The sequence below is a fragment of the Spermophilus citellus genome, assembly GCF_964194105.1.
Source record: "Spermophilus citellus genome assembly, contig: SCAFFOLD_267, whole genome shotgun sequence".
Taxonomy (NCBI): domain Eukaryota; kingdom Metazoa; phylum Chordata; class Mammalia; order Rodentia; family Sciuridae; genus Spermophilus; species Spermophilus citellus.
Window position 1 is genome coordinate 17,684 of NW_027672948.1, and position 19,937 is coordinate 37,620.

Below are 19,937 nucleotides of genomic sequence, written 5' to 3' on the forward strand. Positions count from 1 at the left end.
CACAATAAAAGGGATGCTCAGTGGCAAAGTGCCCCTGCCCACAATTCAGTCTCTACCATGGGGAACAATAAAGGCACCTGGAATTCAATTCTCAGCCCTGGGCAGCTATGTGTCCACTTTTCCACACCTGTGGAAATATGACTTTTTACCCAATAGCCCCCTTGGCCTTGGACAATATTGTTAGGTAGAATGAACTTGGGCCAGTGAGCAGGATGTGAAAGACTTCACAAAGCCCAACTTAAGAGTAGAGAATAAAGTTGTACTTAATTTCCAAGAGGGGGACAGACATGACAGGCAGTATTGGCCCCAAGTGGCAATTTTTTTATGGTTTATATGCAGAGTTAATGGGCCCAGTGAAGCAGGGATTTGGTTTCTTTCTGGTTGGACTATCAGTTGAAACCCAGGATGCTTAGAGTGCTGGGTCAGCTACTGGGGGTATGTTGCTTCCTAGGGCTTGTGGCTTTTCTTGTAAACCTTGACATGGAAAGAATACACTGGAGGGGGACTTCCTCCTGACAAAGTGAGGTCAGTCTTTGCAATACAGTGACATGCATCCAGGGGGCAAGTGAGTGTGAGCTCACAGACAAGTTATAAGACCACAGATGCCTGAAGCTTAAATCCTACAGATAATACTAAATCCTAGAATCAATTTTCCCTATCCATACATGCCTATGATTACCCATTCTACAAAACCTCAAAGTCCTTGTCAGCATCTGAAGACAGGGTAAGGACAGGGTTTCCTTGTCTTCCTGGTGTAGCTGCACTGGTCAAAGTTTCTTTCCTGCTTTGAATCATAACCTTTTCTGTTTGGTTTTGGGTGAACACCTGACCAGACCTGTGCGGTTGACAGAGTCACGTCTCTGCAGAAGACTTCCTAACAGTCGAAGTAGAACATCGACACTAAGCTCAAAGCACCCATTTTATTTCCACAGCACATTGCTGCCCTAGAGGATCGCCTTCCTTCCTCCCCCACGCTTTCTGCTGGGGAGGGAGCCTTGGGTATCAGAGCCAACCCCAGTTGCTTCCTTTCATAGATCAGGAGCCTCCTCAAAGCAACAGAGGCCAGGAGGTGAGGAGAATTTCTGAATAGTTTTCAAATTGTTTTCATTTTTAGATAATATATATGGGTCATATATATGATATCTTTAAAAAGTGTTTCAAAAATTTGGAGACCCTGTCTTTCTAAGTCACTTGAGGTCGCACTTTTTGGGTGTATATTTCTTCACTTAGCATGACATCATCCAATTGCATCTATTTTGCTGACAATTAGATGAGTTTTTTTGTATTGATGGCTGAGTAATATGCCAATGTGAATATATAACATACTTTCTAGTGGATATGTTAAATTGCTTACCAACATCTCTAATTTTTCTCTGAATGTATATTGTTAAACATACTGTTATTGAAATTTAATTTATATATCAAAAAAGAAATAAATACAAAAGAATGAAGAATCTGGGAGTGGGGGCACATACCTGCAATCCCATGGCTTGGGAGGATAAGGCAGGAAATTCACAAGTTCAAAGTCAGCCTCAGCAAATTAGTAGGGACCTATATAATTCAGTGAGACCCTGTTTCTAAATAAAACTTTTTAAAAAAAAAAAGGACTGGGGAAGTAGCTTTGTGGTTGAGTGACACTGGGACCAATAACTTGTACAAAAAAAGAAAAGAAAAGAAAAGAAAACTAGGAAACTGTCCTGAACTGATTTTATCAATTCAAAAGAAGTCAAGGCATAAAAAATATGTCACTATTTTAAGTTTATTAATACAAAGATAATATGCTATTCTCCTTGAAGTTTTAACAAAGTGAAACAATTTGAGGGCACACAGTAGATTATATTACATGGAAAAACTGCTCTTGTGCAAACAATGAATTGAAACATTAGCTGGCTGTGCTAGTACATTGCTCTAATTCCAGTGTCTTTGATGGTAAGTTAAAAGCCAGCCTCAACAACTTAGCAAAGCACTAAGCAACTCAGCGAGATCCTGTGTCTAAAATACAAAAAAAAAATGATCTGGGATATTTCTGACAGGTTGAGTGCCCCTGGGTTCAGTCCCCAGCACCAAAAACAAAAAGAAAGCAGAAGAATAAATAAAACATTAGACTGCTGAATATTTATGATTTCACAGTTCCAAATATTTGAGCAAATACTCCCAAGTTCACTTCATCATCAATTTATAATTGAAATCTCTAGTTATTTGTGAGAGTAAAGAGACAGAGAGAGATGGTCCTGAACTCACCATTTCTTTGTAGTTTCTGCCATAAGCTAGGCAAGGAGTTCTGCCACTTGTGATCACCAGAGCACTAAGGACTCAGTCATTTCTCTTCATGGAATAATGCACCTTGAGTAGTGGATGTGGCTTGACTGCTAAAGTGGGGAAGAGGAAAAAAGGATGTAATGGCACGGGTGTGTGGGTGCGGTGTGATAATGATGACTTCTGACCAAGTCCTATCCATGATCATCTTTTAAAAATGTACCCACTAAGTGATTTATTTTCATATATGTCTTCTGTGATCCTACAGTTAAATGTGAGGGCCCCTGTTCCCCATACCCAGGTAGCTTAGCATTGATTTTCTCAGTCTGCTGCCTCACAATTTGAAATACCTAGTGCCCCTTCCTCAGAGCCTTGACCTCATGTCTCTTTTGCTTATATATTTTTTTAATATCTGGGAAATATTTAAATTCTAATTTGCAGGTGAATCCACATTTGATGTTCCACTTCCAAGGATAAGGATAGACATTTTCTCTCACTGTGGCTTCTACCTTCTACTCACAAAAATTGGGACATTATACATGTTTGCAAACCTAGATATTATCCTGAGCCAACCTGTAATATGAAAGTCAAGAATGTAATCTCTGGGGGAGGGAGCTCAGGGGTAGACCACCTGCATAGCATGTGTGAGGCACTGGGTTCAATCCTCAGCACCACATAAAAAATAAATATATAAAATAAAGGTACTGGGTCCATCTACAACTAAAGAAAACAAAAAAGACTGCAATCCCTGCCAGGGGTTGTGATGGCACATGCATGTAACCCGAGCTGCTTGGGAAGCCGAGTCTGGAGGGTTACAACTTTGAATGTAGCCTCACTAATTTGACAGGATCTATCTCAAAGAAAAATAAAAATGGGATGATGATAGAGTTCACTGGTAAAACACACCTAGGTCCTATCCTCAGGACCACCACAGGGGGAAGTCTTTAATTTCTGTCTTCTTTCTATGAAGTTAAGCTACTCACAAACAAAAAGGTGGCTTAGGGATGATGTTATATTTTCTAAAAACAAGCCATTTTAAATGTCCAAGTATTCACATTTCTTGAAAATTTCCCAAGCATTTTACTTTTGATATTATGATCATTAGAACTATCTCTTTAATTTTATGTTTGCTATTTATTTACTTATGCACATAAACAACTGATTGGTCTTGAATTTTCTTACTCTTCTGAACTCTTCTGTTGCTTCTACCAGTAATTAATGAACTCTTACCTTAAATATATCCACTTTAAAACCACTTCTATCTCATACCTTATTTTGGAAACAAAAAATGTAAGAAAGCAAGAAACACAAGTAAAGTTGCAATACCCTTTTGACAAAGGCAGATACTGGTGAGAATATCAGCAAAACTATTCCCTACAAGTCAGAACCCAAGACATCAAGACCATAGAAGGGGGGAGATGCTGAGAGCCATTAGCCAAGTAGGTATGACAATTTCCTTGCCAGCATACCCCATGTTGCTTAGAGGAAGGACTCGTAGAAATGGACTTGCCTTGGACATTCGCAGTGACATTGCTTGTATGCTTGAGTAAGGTGACATTGCTCAAGGACCAGGGCGGATCAGGGTTTAGGGCGGATCAGGTTTTAGGGAGTATCCCGCTCCTTGGGTTTAGGGTGGTTCCAGGTTGAAGGTGTACCCTGCCGGGAATAGGGCGTATCCTGCTGATTAGAGCCTGCTGGAGTACGTGGATTTTGCCCAGAATGTGAATTTCCCCAGAACGTGTGTAGAGTGCTGGTGTGAGTTTGGGAATAAAGAGTTGCTGTTTGAATCTACAAGGTGTGTGGTGGCTCGTGATTTTGTGCCCTGCCAGACTGCGGCAAGCAACAAATGGATTGTTCTATAAAATTGACCACATATTATGCCACAAAGCAACTCTTAGCAAATACAAAAAAGTACAGATACTACCCTGCATTCTATCAGATCATAATGGAATGGAATTAGAAATCAATGATAAAAATAGAAGCTACTTCAACACCTGGAGACTAAATAATATGCTATTGAATGAACAATGGATTGGGACACTATGAAGGTTATACTAAGTAAAGTTCATTGCATGAAGTTCATTCGTTAAAAAAAGAAAAAAGTCAACAAATAAATGACCTAAAATTACATCACAAAGCCCTAGGGGAAAAAAGAATCAACATCAAAAGCAGTAAAAAACAAAAAAAAATAATTAAAATCAGAGTTGAACTCAATGAAATTGAAACAAAAGAAGCAATTTTAAAATAACTGGGAATGGAATCACCAATTGACCCACTTGTTCCACTCCTCCCTCTATACCCAAATGTGGTAAAAACAGCATACTACACTGACACAGCCACATCAGTATGTATAGAAGCACAATTCACAATAACTAAACTGTGGAGCCAAACTAGATGCCATTCAGTGGATTCATGGATAAAAATTGTGACATTTAATTCGAATGAAATGGCTTTGAAGGCAACAGTGAAAATGGAATGATTTGTGATATTTTTCACATTTTTTATTATTAGTTGTTCAAAACATTACATAGCTCTTGACATATCATATTTCATACATTTGATTCAAGTGGGTTATGAACTCCCATTTTTACCCCGTATACAGGTTGCAGAATCACATCGGTTACACATCTACGTTTTTACACACTTCCATACTAGTGTCTGTTGTATTCTGCTGCCTTTCCTATCCTTTACTATCCCCCCTCCCCACCCCTCCCCTCCCATCTTCTCTCTCTACTCCATCTACTGTAATTCATTTCTCTTCCTTGTTTTTCCCCTTTCCCCTCACTTCCTCTTATATGTAATTTTGTATAACCCTGAGGGTCTCCTTCCATTTCCATTCAATTTCCCTTTTCTCTCCCTTTCCCTCCCACCTCTCATCCCTGTTCAATGTTAATCTTCTCATGCTCTTCCTCCCTGCTCTGATCTTAGTTGCTCTCCTTGCATCAAAGAAGACCTTTGTCATTAGTTTTTAGGGATTGGCTAGCTTCACTTTGCATAGTCTTCTCTAGTGCCATCCATTTTCCTGCAAATGCCATGATTTTGTCATTTTATAATGCTGAGTAATACTCCATTGTGTATAAATGCCACATTTTTTATCCATTCATCTATTGAAGGACATCTAGTTTGGTTCCACAGTCTATCTATTGTGAATTGTGCTGCTATAAACATTGATGTAGCAGTATCCCTATAGTATGCTCTTTTAAGGTCTTTAGGGAATAGTCCGAGAAGGGGAATAGCTGGGTCAAATGGTGGTTCCATTCCCAGATTTCCAAGGAATCTCCATACTGCTTATCAAATTGGCCGCACCAATTTGCAGTCCCACCAGCAATGTACAAGTGTCCTCTTTTCCCCACATCCTCGCCAGCACCTGTTGTTGTTTGACTTCATAATGGCTGCCAATCTTACAGGAGTGAGATGGCATCTTAGGGTGGTTTTGATTTGTATTTCTCTGACTGCTAGACATAGTGAGCATTTTTTTCATGTACTTGTTGATTGTTTGTATGTCCTCCTCTGAGAAGTGTCTGTTCAGGTCCTTGGAAAACAAACCCTCTGAATGTGGGAGATTTGCTACATTCTGTCGGCTTCGTTTTCCTTCCTAAATATGAAAACACTCATGCATAGAAGCACTGTGAATGTGAGAAATGTGGGAAATCTTCTAGTTTTCTCATTTTTTTTCCTAAGGACTGGGAATATTGTTTTGGAATAAAATGAATAAATCCTATGTAAGTAAGAAATATGAAGGGTTCAGCCGTTCTAGTTTTGTTCAGTTGTATTAAAGGACTCATACTGTAGAAAATGCTGAAGATAAGCCATGTGGCGCAGTATTCAGCTTTCAGAGCTTTCTCCAAAGACATAAAAGTATTCACATCTGTGAAAATCCTTTTTCTATCTTTGAAAATTGCAGTAACACTTTCAACTTTCCAGATCCCTTTGAAGAGCATTTAAGAAATCACACTGGAGAAAAGCCCTGTATGTAGAAATGTGGTGAGACCTTTGCTTGTTTCAGATCCACTTGAACTTGTTCAGGCTTGAAGAAATTTTTTATTTTGTTTCATTTTATTTATTTATTTTGAGATAACCACTGTAGGTGTGTGAAAATGGTGTATGCCTTCATTTCTTTTTTTTTTTTTTGTCTGTTCAGAGGTAACAAAACTGCACCCTGGGTTGGAGAGAAGCATTGCATCAGCATGACGATTTGAAAGCAACATGTTTTTTTCTGGGTTAAATCTCTCTTATTGTTAGATTCCATTTTCCTGTACTTTAAGTCTTTTGAGTCTAATGTTTCATTACATAATGTGTAAGTTAGTTTAGGCCTTTTCAATCCAGCCTTTGGTACATATTGGTGAAATGACTCTTCTGAACTTCTTTCCTCTCTTTCATTGTTCAGATTTCACCCAGGAGTGCTCTACCACTGAGTTTCTCCACAGTCCTTTTAATTGTTATTTTTTGAGATGGGGTGAGGCTGGCAGCTGGGACTATAAGGATGTGTCTGTGTACCCTGTGGCTGGCCTCTTGATTTTTCTTGATTGCTTATTGATCTGTTGATGACTCTGGGACCACCACTCTTGTCACTTGTGCTTGTTCTAAGTCTCATGTATTGTGCTGTATGTAGGCATATTAAAGAGCATTATAAAATTTTTAAAAATGTGGCATTTATACACAATGGAATTTTACTCACCAATAAAGGAGAATAAAATGTGGTATTTGCAGGTAAATGGGATAGCATTACCATCTTCAATGCCATCAAATGCCAAGTGAAGTTAGCCAATCCCCAAAACAAATGCAGAATGTTTTCTCTAATATAAGGAAGCTGGCTCATAGTGCGGTAGGGAGGGGGAGCATGGGAGAAAGAGATGAATTCTAGTTAGGGTAGAGGGGTGGGAGGGGAAGGATGGTGGCAGGGGATTAGCAAGAATGGTGGAATGTAATAGGCATTGTTATCCAAAGTACATGTATGAAGATATGAACTGGTGTCAATATACTTTATATACAGAGATATGAAAAATTGTGCTGTACTTGTGTAGTAAGAATAGTAATGCATTCTGCTGTCATTTATTTTTTTAAATAAATTTTTAAAAAAAATTAAAAATTTACAAGATGAAATGTTGGCTCTTTGAAAAATATAAATGCATTTGATAAACCCGTATCCATGCTAATGCAGAGAAGGGCAGAAAAACCCTCAAATTACTAAAATCCATGATGAAAAGGAAATATCACCATGAACACTACAGAAATACAGAAGATAATTAGAAATCATTTTGAAAATTTGTACCCTAATAAAACAGAAAATATTGAAGACATCAACAAATGTCTAAAATCATATGACTCACCCAAACTGAGTCAGGATGATATACACAAGTTAAACAGATAAATGAAAGAAATCCACCCATCTCTAAAACTAAACAAGTTTCATCAGGAAATCTATATGAGTATCAGACTTCCCCTTGTTTAAATCAGGGTTTTTCACTGCAAATTTTTTAAAATGTCACATTTAGCTTCAGAATATTTCTTATGGCATAAGTTATGAGACATAGACTAAACAAAAGAGGGGCTATTTCCTCTAATGAGTTGCAATTAAGGAGAAAAAGCAGGAAATATTAATACTTCAGGATGGAGTTGTCTGCCCAAGGTCTTGCTATGTTTTTTATTTAAATAAGATAGTAACCTTCAATAATATTTTGGAAAATGTTTTCATTTGGTCACATGGTTAATTTAAGTTGCAGAAAACAGGGAGAAATCCAAGATACGGGCTAGAGTGAAGCTGTATGCTTTGTCATTCTGTGACCTAAGATTCAATCAGTGGAAATACTGTTTCTCTCAGAGTTATTAGAGGACCCCTGACCACTGCTCCCATGCAGGAATGCTGGTCACAAAGCCCACACAGGCCCTCCAGCTACCATACCCAAGCAAGACCACCAGCATCAGCACCTGAACAGAACTCCTAGCTGCCCACCCATGCAGGAATCCTGGTGGCCACTGCCCTGCAGGATCCCTAGTCACCACTCCTGTGTGGATCCTTATTATAAACATTGGAATCCCCAATTTGCCTCCATCATGGGATACTTCAACCACTGCCATAGTTTCCTACATGTGGTGGCCTGCATCTGGGGACATTAGACAGTATCTGGAGACAGCTACGAGCAACAACACTAAATGCCACAGAGCTGGATCTCTTAACATGTTACCTAATGCCACCACCCGGCCCAACGCAACCAACACCCCATCTCTGAAAGCAGCCACCTCCAACGTGGGACACTTTTTTGGTCATCTTTAGTTAGGGCAACTCGCAGCTTGGGACACAGACTGGGGCCTAAGCAATATCAAGGTACTTATAGTCCCCAAATCCCCCCTCTCCCCAGGAGCTGCTAATGCAGCACAGTGCCTGTGGCCATATGGCCAGTCCATAGCTTGCAGAGCCTGGTCCTGGTCTGCTCCACAGCTCTCCAAAACAGGTGCACAGCCACTGGAGCACAGCCCATAAGATCTCTGGGGAGAGGGGTTTCTGATTGGCAAGTAGAAAGGGAGGAGTGAGTGAGATAGAGTTCAGAGACTAAATTAGAGGCCAGGAATTTTGAGGTCTATAGGTGGGCCACAGATGAGATCATTGGGTGTAGTCTCCCATGGGAGTTGGCACATGCTACACTCCCACCTCCAGGAGCTCCATCCCTAAGACCAACACGCCCACCCTAAAAACTTTCACCATCCTGAGGGTGGAGACACCAGCAAACAACAGACAACCCCAACTAGTAGGTGAGAAAAGAAGCAGGAAATATACTGAACTCCTACTAAAACAATCCTTGTATCTTCCGTTGAGATTCTTTTTCTCTTTTATCTCTCCCTCTTCTTCCACCCTTACATTCCCAGTATTTGTAAAACAAAGAACTTCTCATAGATTTGGCTACTAAGGCCTCGGAGTATATTATACTTGTGTTGTATATTATTTTATCTCCTATATTTACATTTTGTATTTTTTAATTTGGGTTTTTTTGTTCTCTCTACTGTCTTCCACTTACATATTTCCCCCAAATCACTTTCTCTTTTATCCTGTTACTATCCAACATTCCATTCCTCTTTCACCCCTCCTAAGATCTAATAACTCTATATCCTCATCTTTTAACCCCTCAACATCTCATCCTACACCCCACGCCTGGTTCTCTCTTTGTCCACACCCAAAACTGCACAACCTTTTGCAAACCAACTGTTTATATTTTAGATAATAATTAAACTTGCCATTTCTATACATTGTGAAAAATCCATAAAAACCTTAATAGCAGCCACATGGTTTAAGGCTGCATATTGTTTGTATTGGGATTTGTGAATATTGGTCTCCCCCTTAAAGGGGAGGCATTGGAACCCATTAGGGACACTATAAGCCTCCAGGGTAAAAACTGTAACACCTCAAATACACAGAGCTAGAAGGGAAGATGCATGAACAACATGAAGAACCCAGGGTAAAATGTGTCCCAAAATGCTCCATTATTAGAAGCCATGGTCAAAACAGCAGAAGAATTGATAGAGAAGTAGTGGAGGGGTATAATTTTCTTTGAATTAAAGAATGATGTAAGACAGCAAATACAGGCAGCAAAGGATTGGTTTGATAAAGATCTATGTAAGCACATACAGGAAGCAAAATATTCCTTCAATAAGGAGATAGAAATTCTGAAAAACAAACAAACACAAATCCTTGAAATGAAGGAAACAATAAACCAAATTAAAAACTCAATAGGAAGCATCTCAAACAGAATAGATCACTTGGAAGACAGCATCTCCGACAATGCATACAAAATCTATAATCCTGAAAAAATAAAGTTGACCATACAGTTAAGATGATAAGAAACCAGGAGCAGCATATTCCAGAATTACAGGATAACATGAAAAGACCAAATTTAAAAATTATTGGGCTAGAGGAAGGCATAGAGGTCCAAATCAAAGGAATGAACAATCTATTCACTGAAATATCAGAAAAAATTCCTGACATGAAGAATAAATTGGAAAATCAAAAATGAGAAGCCTTCAGGATGCTGAATGTACAAAATCACAATAGATCCACACCAAGGCACATCATAATGAATATTACCAACATACAGAATGAGGAGAGAATTTTAAAAGCCACAAGAGAATGGAATCAGATTACATATAGGGGGAAACCAATTAGGATCTCTGCTGATTTCTCAACAGAGACACTGAAAACTAGAAGATCCTGAAAAAACATTTATCAAGCTCTGAAAGAAGATGGGTGCCAACAAAGAATCTTGTATCCAGCAAAATTAAGCTTTAGATTTGAAGATGAAATAAAAACCTCGTACAATAAACAAAAGTAAAAAGAACTTATAGCTAGAAAATTGGCACTACAAAACATTCCTGGCAAAATATTCCATGAAGAGAAAATTTTAAAAAAAATGAAAATCAGCAGAGAGAGGCAATAAACTAAAGGAAAACTAATTAAAGAAGAAAGGTTAAATTACAAAAATACAGAAATGTGGCTGGAAATACAAACCATGTGTCAATAATAACCCTGAATGTTAATGGCTTAAACTCACCAAAAGACATAGGCTACCAGACTAGATTTTTTTAAAAAACATATGCAACAATTTGCTTCCTACAGGAGACTCATCTACAGGAAAAGACATACCAGACTAAAGGTGAAAGGTTGGGAACAATCATACCACTCATATGGACAGCAGAAGGAAGCAGGGGTTTCCATCCTCATATGAAATAAAGTAGACTTCAAGCCAAGGTTAATCAAAAGGGATAAATATGTACATTACATACTGCTCAAGGGCACCACACACCAACAAGACAAAACAATCATTAATATATATATGCCCCAAACAATGGTGCAGCTATGTTCATCGAACAAACTCTTCTCAAGTTCAAGAGTCAAATTGACCACAATACAATGACCTTGAGTGACTTTAACTCACCTCTCTCACCACTGGACAGATCTTCCAAACAAAAGTTGAATGAAGAAACTATAGAGCTCAATAACACAATCAATAACTTAGACTTAACTGATTTTATATATATATAAAATATTTAAATATATATAATATATATAATATAAATATATAATATATATTATATATAAATATATAATATATATATTATATATAAATAAATATATATAAATATATATATAAATATATATAAATATATTTATATATATATTTATAAATATATATAAATATATATAAATTTATATATATAAATATATATAAATATATAATATATATATAATATAAATATATAATATATATATAATATTTCAATATGCATCAAGTGGATACACTTTCTTCTCAGCATCACATGGATCCTTCTCTAAAATACACCATATAATGTGCCACAAAGCAACTCTTAGCAAACACAAAAAAGTAAAGATACTACCATGCATTTTATCAGATCATAATGAAATAAAAAACAAAATAAAAAATAAAAATTTCTCCATCATCTGGTGACTAAACAATATGCTACTGAATAAACAATGTGTTACAGAAGGCATCTAGGAGGAGATTAAAAAATTCTTAGAGTTAAATGAGAACACATACACAACATATCAAAATCTTGTGGACACTATGAAATCAGTACTAAGAGGAAAAATCATTGAATGGAGTTCATTCCTTAAAAGAAAAAAAATCAACAAATAAATGGTGACATTATATTCATTTGCAAACCTAGATATTATCCTGAGCCAACCTTTAATATGAAAGTCAAGAATGTGATCCCTGGGGCTGGGGCTCAGTGGTAGGGCACCTGCCTAGCACATGAAGCCCTGCATTCCACCCTCAGCACCACATAAAAATAAATATATAAAATAAAGGTACTGTGTCCATGTACAACTAAAGAAATCAAAAAAGCCCACAATCCCTGGCAGGCATTGTGGTAACACACACATGTAACCCCAGCTGCTTGGGAAGCCAAGTCTGGAGTGTCACAACTTTGAGTCGAGCGTCACTAACTTGGCAAGAACATATCTCAAATAAAAATAAAACCAGGATGATAGGTGTGTTCTACAAGTGAGCTCTAGGTGCTATCGTCATTACCACAGGGGGAGATTTTTAATTCCTGTCTTGTCTTCTTTCTATGAACTTAAGTCCTCAAAAACAAGGAGGTGGCTTAGGGTGATGCTATATTTTCTAAAAGCAACCCATGTGAAATGTTCAAGTGTTCACATCTTTTGAAAATTTCCCAAGCATTTTGCTTTTGATATTATGGTCAATAGAACTGTCTATTTAATTTTATGTTTGCTATTTGTTTTCTTATGCACATAAACAACTGATTGATCTTGAATTTTGTTACTGTTCTGAGCTCATCTGTCACTTCTAACAGTACATAGTGAACTCCTACCTTAAAAATATCCACTTTAAAACCACTTCTATCTCATACCTCATTTTGAAAGACTTGTCTTTAAGACAGCAAGAAACACAAGTAATTTGCTATACCTCTTTGACAAAGGCAAAGATAATGGTGAAAATCTCAGCAAAACTCTATTCTCTACAAGTCAGAAACCAAGAGAACAAGACCATAGTCTGCCACAAACACTTTAACAGGCACAGGAGATGAGAGATACCCCAGCCAGCAAACTTCCTGTTATCAATTTAGACAAAGACAGAATCAGGAAAAAAATCCACCCATCTTTAAAACTAAAAACAAGTGTTATAAGGAAACCTATATGAGAATCAGACTTCTTCTTGCTTAGATCAGGGTTTTTCATTGCAAATTTTTAAAAATGTCACATTTAGCTTCAGAGTATTTCTTATGTCATAAGTTATGAGACATAGTCTTAAAAAGGGGGGGCTATTTCCTCAGGGTAAAATATCATTCACATTTTAAATGAGTTGCAATTAAGGAAAGAAGCATGGAATATTAATAATTCAGCTTGGAGTTGTCTGCCCAAGGACTTGCTCTTAAAACACACACACACACACACACACACAACAACATTATAGTAACCTTCAACCATATTTTGGAAAAGATTTGCACAACTTTGACAACCAGGACCCATCTTTATCAACTGTCACATTAGCAAGAGCATTTGGTCACATGGTTAATTTAACTTGCAGAAAACAGGGAGAAATTCAAGTTGTAGGCTAGAGGGAGACTGCATGTTGTGTTGCTCTGTGTCCTGCAATTGAAGCAGTGGAAATACTGTTTCTCTGAGAGTTCTTAGAGGACCCCTAACCACTGCTCCCATGCAGGAATGCCAGCCACAAAGCCCACACAGGTCCTCCAGCCACCATGCCCAAGCAGGACCACCAGCATCAGCATCCACAGAGGACTCCTAGCTGCCCACCCATGCAGAAATCCTAGTGGCAATTGGTCCACAGGATCCCCACCCATCACTCCTGTGTGGACTGTCATTACCAATGTGGGGATCCCCCAGTTGCCTCCATCTTGGAACACTGCAACCACTGCCATAGTCCCCTACATGTGGTAGTCTGCACCTGGGGACACTGGACAGGGTCTGGATACAGCTGCCAGCCACAACACTGCATGACACAGAGCTGGATCTTAACATGTCACCCAATGTCCTGACCTAGCCCAACACAATCTGATACCCCCATCTCTGAAAGCAGCCACCTCCAACTTGGAACACCTTTGTCACCATCATTAGTTAGGGCAACTCCCAGCTTGGGACAGAGACTGGTGCCTACAAGCAATATCAAGGTACCTATACTTCCCAAATACACCTGTCCACAGGAGCCACTAACCCAGCACAGTGCCTGTGGCCACATGGCCAGTCCATAATTTGCAAAGCCTTGTCCTGATCTGCTCCACAGCTCTCCACGACAGGTGCACAGCCCCCAGATCACAGCCCATAAGACTTCTGGGGAGAGAGGTTTCTAACTGGGAAGTAGAAAGGGAGGGGCACGTGAGACAGAGTTCAGAGACTAAATTAGACACCAGGAATTCTGAGGTCTCCAGGTTGGCCCCAGACTAGATCCTTGGGGTGCAGTCTCCGATGGGGACTGGCAAGTGCTAAACCCCACTTCCAAGAACGCCACCCCCAAGACCAACCCTCCCACCCTAATAACCTTCACCATTCTGAGGGTGGAGACACCAGCAAACACCAGACAACCCCAACTCTGTCTCTGGCATTGGCTTTTAAACAGCATGTTCCTGACATCATGCAGCTAGTAGACTGTTTTATATCATGGTACATAAGAAGCAGGAAAGATACTGAATTCCAAAGAAAACAACACTTTTATCTTTGAGATTCTTTTTCTTTTCTTTCTCCCTCACATTCCCAACTTTTGTAAAAACCAAGAACTTCTCATGGATTAGGCCTTTGAGTTCCGGGAGGTCTGAAACATATATTAACGTTGTATCGTATATTCTTTTATCTCCTGTTTCTACATTTTGTATTTCTTGATTTTTATGTTTTTTTTTTGTCTGCTCTGCTGTCTTCCCAATTACGTGTCTCCCCCAAATCACTTTCTCTATTCTCTTGCTAGTATCCAACTTCATTCCTCTTTCAATCTTCCTAAAACTTAATAACTCTATATCCTCACCTCCTACACCCTAAACATCTCATTCTACACTCCACCCCTGGCTCTCTTTGTCCACACCAGAAACTTCAGACCTTTTGCAAACTACTGTTTATATTGTAGGTAATGATTTCTGTATATTGTGACAAAACCTTAAACACCTTAATAGCAGCTATTTGGTTTAAGGCTGCATATTCTTTGTATTGGGATCAGTGAATATTGATCTCCCACTTAAAGGAGATGTATTGGAACCCATTGGGGACACTATAAGCCTACAGGATAAAAACTAACACCTTGGAAACCCAGAGCTAGAAGGGAAGATGCATGAACAACATGAGAAACCAAGGGAAGAACGTGCTCCAAACAAAGATGCTCCATTATTAGGATCCATGCACAAAACAGCAGAAAAAATGATACAGAAGTAGTGGAGGTGTATAATTTTCTTTGAATTAAAGGATGATGTAAGACAGAAAACACAGACAGCAAAACATTATTTTGATAAAGAAATACATAAGCAAATACAGGAAGCAAAATATTCCTTCAATAACGAGATAGAGATTCTGGAAAAAAAAAAACAGAAATACTTGAAATAAAGGAAACAAAAAAAATTAAAAACTGAGTAGAAAGCATCTCCAACATAATTAATTTGTAAATCCATGGAAATGTAACTGATGTGACACAGCAATCTGTATACGGGGTAAAAATGGGAGTTCATAACCCACTTGAATCAATCTGTGAAATATGGTATAATAAGAACTATGTAATGTTTTGAACAACCAACAATAAAATAATTAAAAAAAAAAAGAATCATATTCAGGCTGGGTATGTGGCTCAAGCGGTAGTGCACTCGCCTGGCATGTGTGCGGCCCGGGTTCGATCCTCAGCACCACATACAAACAAAGATGTTGTGTCCACCAAAAAATAAAAAAGAAATATTAAAACACTCTTTCTTGGAGGGTAGCAGTACCTGGTCGGCGGACCGCCCCGCGGATGGAGTCTGGGGCGCGCGCTAGTTAGTTAGCGGCGAGGTACCAGAGCGGGATTACAGCGAAGCGGATTCTGGAGGCTCCTGCCAGCGGCGCACTGGCTGCACTTAGTGCTGAGTTCCGGCTTTGAGACAGAGGAGAGAACTGGTCCAGTTCGATTCCCGACACCGGTCGGAACACAGAGGAGGACAGCAGCCGCCATCTTGGAGAGCTGATGCAATCATCCCTGTTTTCTACTGATCTCAGCTCATTCAACTACGGAACAGGTGATTCCAGGCTGGTATTTGCCTGCGTCTCGCAGACAGATCGCTCAGGCTCGGGACTGGAGAACCTGAGGAGAATACTCTTCGGGACTCACCCCTGGCAAGGCGGGCGCCGGACTTTGAGCGGCCAGATTCTAGCTCCCTGGGTTGCTTTGGCCCAGGGCGGGGGATCATTCGGGGACTCCGGGCTGAGGCCAGTTACAAGTGGATTGTGCGCTGAGGGGCGGCGTGGCTCTGACACCCGGAATAGTTTTGGCCCGGGGCTGGGGAGCCCGCGGGGACTCCGTCTTTGACCCTGCCCCTGGCGGAGCGTACACTGAGCTGGGAGAGTTTGGAGTGGCCAGGCTTGGGCTCCCGGGGCTGCTTGGGCCTGAGGCTGGGGTACCTCTGTGGAGTCTGCTCCTAGCAGAGTGTGGCAGGGATCGGAGAGGCTGGGTTCTGGCTCCCGTAGCTGCTTGAGCCCAGGGCCGGGGAACCTGCGGGGACCGCAAGCTGAGGCCAGCTACAAGTGAAACGTGCGCCGAGGGGCAGCGGGACTCTGACTCCCGGAACAGTTTTGGCCCGGGGCTGGGGAGCCCGCGGGAACTGCGTCTTTGACTCTGCTCCTAGCGGAATGTGCACTGAGCAGGGAGAGTCTGGTGCAGCCAGGCTTGGGCTCCCGGGGCTGCTTTGGCCTGGGGTTGGGGAACCTGTGGCGGTTGCTCTGTGGAGCCTGCTCCTAGCAGAACGTGGCTAGGATCGGAGAGGCCGGCTCCTGGCTCCCGAAACTGCTTTGTCCCAGGGTTGGGGATCCTACAGGGACTGCTTCTTGGTCCAGGTCCTGCTGGGTGCTGCAGGGGCCTGGGGGGCAGAGTGGAGCTGCCACCTGCATCCAGAGCAGGCTAAGGGACTCGCCGGTGTGGTATCACGACACCCCAACTGCAAATGGGGCCGAGGAGAGTAACCGCCCACGCCTGGAACAGGACCAGTGACCCGACGGCAGGGTAGCCAAGTCACCCCATTTGGAGTGGAGGCCATGAAGAGCCGCCGTCTGATCCTGCAAGGTAGGCAGACCTGCGTCCCACTGGCAGGACAGGCTCGGCAGCCTGCCAGTGTGGTGGACAAGTAGCATCGAGGCAGTCACGTCACACTGGCTGGAGTGGGGGTTGAACAGAGCCGCCGCCAGTGTCCGGAAAAGGCCCAGCGACCCGTTGGAGAGGCAGTTAGGTACCCCCACTGGGAGTGGGGGCTGAGCAGAACTGCCGCCCAAGCCCGCAAGGTAGGCAGATCTGAGACCCACCGGCAGAACAGGCTTAGAGGCCGACCAGCGTGGTAGACACGTCACACCAATTGGAGTAGGGGTGGAGCAGAGCTGCCACCCACATCCGGATCAGGACCAATGATCCGAGGACGTGGTAGGTACATCACCACAATTGGAGTGGGGGCAGAGTAGAGCAGCCACCCGCGCCCGCAGGGTGGGCAGACCTACGACCAACCAGCGTGGTAGATAGATCACCCTAATTAGAGGAGGAGCACAGCCACTATCCGCCCTACAAGAGAGATCTCCCAACTATACAAGAGCAATATAAATAAATAGGGGGAAAATTTCAAAAACACAACAGTTTCACCAAGCAGAAAGAAACGCAAGCAATATGAAAAGACAAGGAAAGAAAGGACCACAAACAATGCAGGTCAAGTCAACTCTAGAAGAGGTAATATCTGCAGCTGATGGAATGTCAGACAAAGAGTTCAGGATATACATGCTTCAGATGATCTGGAGTCTCAAGGAAGACATGAGACAGCAAAATCAGACAATGAAAGATCACATTGACAAGGAACTACAGAAACACATCCAGGAAGTAAAAGATCAATTTCACAGGGAGTTAGAAGTAATAAAAAACAAACAAATAGAAATCCTAGAAATGCAGGAAGCAATAAACCAACTTAAAACCTCAATTGACAATACTACAAGCAGAATAGATCACTTAGAAGATAGAACATCAGACAATGAAGACAAAGTATTTCAACTTGAAAAAAACATAGACAGCTCAGCAAGACTGCTAAGAAACCATGAACAGAACATTCAAGAATTATGGGATAACATTAGAAGACCAAACTTAAGAGTCATTGGGATACAGGAAGGCACAGAGCCCCAAACCAAAGGAATAAACAATCTATTCAATGAAATAATATGAGAAAACTTCCCAGAGTTGAAGAATGAAACAGAATCCCATTTCCTAGAAGCCTACAGGATGCCGAAGGTGCAAAATCATAAGAGATCCACACCTAGACACATTATAATGAAGATGCCCAACATACAGAATAAGGAGAAAATTTTAAAAGCTACAAGAGGAAGAAAGCAGATTACATTTAGGGGCAAACCAATCAGGATAACAGCTGATCTCTCAACACAGACTCTGAAAGTTAGAAGATCCTGGAATAACATTTTTCAAACACTGAAAGAAAATGGGTTCCAACCAAGAATCATGTATCCGGCGAAATTAAGCTTCAGAATGGAAGATGAAATTAAAACCTTTCACGATAAACAAAAGTTAAAAAAATTTGCAGCTAGAAAACCATCTCTTCAAAAAATCCTTGGCAAAATATTACAGGAAGAGGAAACTGAAAATAACATTGAAAACCATCAGTGGGAGGTAGGACAGTAAAGGGGGGAAAGTAACCAAAGAGGAAAACTAATCAGGTTTAGTAACATAAATAAACAAATATGACTGGAGGAACAAACCAAATCTCAATAATAACCCTAAATGTTAATGGCTTAAACTCACCAATTAAGAGACACAGGCTAGTCGAATGGATCACAAAACAAGATCCAACAATATGTTGCCTACAGGAGACGCATTTGATAGGAAAAGATATACATAGACTGAAGGTGAAAGGCTGGGAAAAATCATTCCACTCATATGGACTGCGGAAACAGCAGGAGTGTCCATACTCATATCAAACAAAATAGATTTCAAGCCAAAGTTAATCAAAAAGGATGAAGAGGGATACTGCATACTGCTCAAGGGAACCATACACCAACAAGACCATAACAATCATAAATATATATGCCCCAAACAATGGTGCAGCTATGTTCATCAAGCAAACTCTTCTCAAGTACAAGAGTCTAATAGACCACCATACAATAATCATGGGAGACTTCAACAAACCTCTCTCACCACTGGACAGATATTCCAAACAAAAGTTAAATAAGAAAACTATAGAACTCAACAACACAATTAACAACCTAGACTTAATTGACATATATAGAATATACCACCCAACATCAAGTAGTTACACTTTTTTCTCAGTAGCACATGGTTCCTTCAAAAAAATAGATCATATATTATGTCACAGGGCAACTCTTAGACAATATAAAGGAGTAGAAATAATACCATGCATCTTATTTGATCATAATGGAATGAAACTGAAAATCAACAATAAAAGAAGGAAGGAAAAATCATGCATCACTTGGAGAATGAACAATAGGTTACTGAATGATCAATGGGTTATAGAAGACATTAAGTAGGAAATTAAAAACTTCTTAGAGTTAAATGAAATCACAGACACAACATATCGGAATCTATGGGACACATTGAAAGCAGTTTTAAGAGGAAAATTCATTGCTTGGAGCGCATTCCATAAAAAAAGAAAAAAACAACAAATAAACGATCTCATATATCATCTCAAAATCCTAGAAAAAGAAGAGCAAAACAACAGCAAAAGAAGTAGAAGGCAAGAAATAATTAAAATCAGAGCTGAAATTAATGAAATTGAAACAAAAGAAACAATTGAATATATTGACAAAACCAAAAGTTGGTTCTTTGAAAAAATAAATAAAATCGACAGACCCTTAGCCATGCTAACGAAGAGAAGAAGAGAGAGAACCCAAATTACTAGCATACGGGATGAAAAAGGCAATATCACAACAGACACTTCAGAAATACAGAAGATAATCAGAAATTACT